This window comes from Bos javanicus, chromosome 6, assembly GCF_032452875.1.
Source record: "Bos javanicus breed banteng chromosome 6, ARS-OSU_banteng_1.0, whole genome shotgun sequence".
NCBI lineage: Eukaryota > Metazoa > Chordata > Mammalia > Artiodactyla > Bovidae > Bos > Bos javanicus.
Window position 1 is genome coordinate 86,693,397 of NC_083873.1, and position 3,855 is coordinate 86,697,251.

Consider the following 3,855-nt stretch of genomic DNA (forward strand, 5'->3'; position numbering starts at 1 on the left):
GGTAAATTCTATTGAGAGTCCTTTCTTATTTAAAAGTGAAAAAAAAAACAATACCCACTTACATATCTTTTGCCACTTATATCAGCCACTAAAACCAACTATCAAAATATGATAAATGTAGAGCCAGATTTTTGATCACTATGTCACCAAACATTATTAAAAGATTAACAAAGTGTATTAAATCATACTGTTCTCATTAAAAATATTGAGTTTTCACTAGTGACAAAAAGAATTTTTGTACCACAATTACAAAATTTAAAGAAATATAATTTTATTTCATTCTTTCAACTCCATGGACTAGAGCCTACCAGACTCCTCTGTCTTTGGAATTCTCCAGGCAAGACTACTGGAGTGGGTTACCATTCCTTTCTCCAGGGGATATTCCTGACCTAGGAATTGAGCCCAGGTCTCTTGCATTTCAGGCAAATTCTTTACCGTCTGAGCCACCAGGGAAGCCCTCTATAAAGTACATGATATATCAGTTGGTTACACATGTATTATGTGTATACATATAATTGGAGATGTGCAAATTAGCAAAATATTTGCTAATTAAGATGAGCAATCCAAACTATTTGAGTATCATTGAATTAAGCATTATATCTGAGTATCATTGAATTAAGCATTAAAGAGCCTCTCTAGTCTGAATTACTCCCAGTCCCTAAAAAAAGTCTTTATATTCTTGTTCTAGTGTCATTATATGAGTGAATCCTACCTACCCCAACTTCCAACTTGGAATATCCCCTTTTCTTCTGGCTAACTCAAATTTTGTCTATCTGCAATGACCTGTTCTTCAAACACTCCCTTGGGTTCTTCAGTTTTTAGAGTTCTCTCATTTTGATATATGAATAGTACTTACTATTTTTAACCTGCTCGTAGCACCAGGTGATAGCATACCTGGTATAAAAGGAACCTCTTTTATTATCTTATTTTTTAATGCATGTATGTCTTATTTTGCAGCTTCTCAAAGGTAAAACCTCTTGCTCAGACTTTTGTATCTCCCCAGCACGTTATACAAGACTATGCAAATAATAGATCCTCTCTGAAGATTTGTGGAATCAATACCATTTTTGGTAAAAATCAAGTTAAGGGGAGATATCTTTGGTGTTCACAAAACCCTTGTGGTGGGGGTGTGTGTGTCATAATGACAGATGTTTTTCATCCCAATGACACAGTGGAAGAAAGTTCTCCCCTTTACACATTTATCCCATGCTGAGAGTACACTCATCGTGAAGAATATCAAGTAAGTAGTATACACTCAAATTTCAGACTATGACACTAAAGGGAAAGAATGGCTTTATTTAGAGTCATAATGCCATTAATATATTCTCATTACCAAATGAGATAATTTTATCTTCTCAGCAATTTAGTTTTCTGCCTTATTCATTGTAAGATCATGTTCACTAACAGGAGCAGATGGGAGGTAGGGGTGTGTCTGTCCACCTCATGCTGGTTTGGCAATTCGGCAGAGAGGAAACAAATTGATAAAAAAGAAATCCTGTTTCCTTTCTGAGATTTTTGTGATGGCTCCTTTCGGTTTTGCCTTCTTGGAATTGAATTTCACTGTCCCTCTGAAGATGTTGGTTCTTTTTTAACAGCAGAGGTCCTCCTAACTCAGCAGTGCTCCAGGATCAAGTAACTACTCATCCTAAAAGCGTCAGCTAGTTGGGAACTGTGTGACTTAAATGGATTATTAAAAAGTCATTGTCTGTGCTGTAACTGGGTTTATGATGTCTTTTCATCTCAACACCTGCCGACATCTCAAGGTTCTAATTAGCTGCCAATCAGGGTAAAAAAGCTCAGAATAGGCAGCATTGTGCCTAGAATTACTATGTGGAAGTATATGCAAATTACGTGGGTTAAAGAAGAAAGACTCTGTACTTTAGAGAAGGAAAAGCTATATTAATCTAGGATTATCAAACACTGGTAAATGTGTTATTGACCTTGTCATGATGCCAGACAGAATAATACCATGATCCAGAGCCCAGATTTCCTGGACACCGGTAAAACATGCTGGCTGTGTCCTGGCTGGTTCCATCTGAATCACCCGGAGTGGAAAGAACTGAGCTGGTACTAATCTGAGTGTGTCTGAGGCCCCAAGCCCATGAGATCAGGACAGGCTCTACCCTGTGCCACCCACCTTTTCCCATCTGTATCCATCTCCTACTGTGTTATCAGACACTCCAGATGGAGCTTCCTGTGCAATTGTTAATTATTATTATTATTTTTATCTCTTTACCCATAATGTCTCTAAATCTCCTGGCACTGCAACTGTTGTCTTTGTTGGAATGAGATGATAGCCTTCTGAGATGGAGATGGCGGCATTTCTTTGTGAGCTCTCAGAAGCAATGTGGATACTATTTAAGTTTTTAAAAAATAATAATTATGTCCTGACACTTTAAAAAAGTGAATTTCTTTGTAATTAGTTCTCCTGTTCAGGATTGCTTTGAAATTCACTAGGGCTTTTCCTTTATACAAGGAGATGAGATTCAGCTTGTTTCCCTTGTTTGGGATCCTTTGGGATGAAAAGCACTATAGAAATGTAAGCTATTATTAATCCGCCCCTTCTCAAGACACATGTTGACGGTGGCTTTAAAATGTATATCAGCTGACAGTATGTTTCGGCTCAAAGGAAGCTGCACAATTATTTTTAAGCATGTACTTTGAAATTGCCCAAAGTCTGTCTATTGCCATGGAAATAGAAGTGGCATGCTGTGGCTAAGCATCCTTGTTGGTTTTAGAAATTATTGCAAGTTCAGTCGGACCAGTGCTACCTCTTGGATAATACCTAATGCTACGCTATGCTAAGTCACTTCAGTCGTGTCCAACTCTGTGCGACCCCATAAATGGCAGCCCACCAGGCTCCCTGGTCCCTGGGATTCTCCAAGCAGGAACACTGGAGTGGGTTGCCATTTCCTTCTCCAATGCATGAAAGTGAAAATTGAAAGTGAAGTCGCTCAGTCGTGTCCGACTCTTAGCAACCCCATGGATTGCAGCCTAATAGGCTCCTCCTTCCACGGGATTTTCTAAGCAAGAGTACTGGAGTGGGGGTGCCATTGCCTTCTCCGATAATACCTAATGCTTGTCTCTAAATGGGCTGTATAGCAAGAAGGGAGGAGCGGGTTGGGCTCTGTCTGGATGCAGAGCAGTAGATGGATCTTTCGAATTTCCTCCAAAGCTTTGCGTACAATAATAGGGCCTTGATAACTGTTATCTCTTTTGTGATCGCTTACAGGTATTGCAGAGAAAGTCATCATGGCTTGCCCCATGTAGCTTCACCAACTGTGTACCTACTTGGAATTTTTAAGTCCCACTTCCTGTTGCAATGTTACTTCACAACTAGTGTTGACTGACCCCAAAACCATCCAGAAATCATGATCTTTGTTACCTTTGTCCTCTGTGGGAGTGTAAGTGCCTGCACATGTGTGCCACTGTGTTGGGCACTGTAAAGGCCAGAGAGCTCAAGACCACCCCATGCTAATGGAGATGTGGAGAATGTGGTGGGAAGCAAGCTAGCAAGCTCTGAGCACCAGAGGAATAGACAAGGTTGTACGTTTGCATTGCTTATTGGTTACTGCGCACTACATTTGGTGATTTCCATGTTTATCAGGGTGAGATTTGTGGAAATTTGGGATATTGTCATCCTAGTTTGGAAATGGTGAGAGCACTTGAGCTGTACAGTTCCTTGTCCCTGTACTTCCCAGGGAAAATTTTAGGAGCCTTAGCTTAGTTGCATGGAAGTGTCCAGCCATCTTTTCAAGGTCCTTGTTCAGTTGCTAAGTCGTGTCCGACTCTTTGCAACCCCAGGGACTGAAGCACGCCAGGCTTCCTTGTCCTTCACTGTACCTGGAGTTTGCT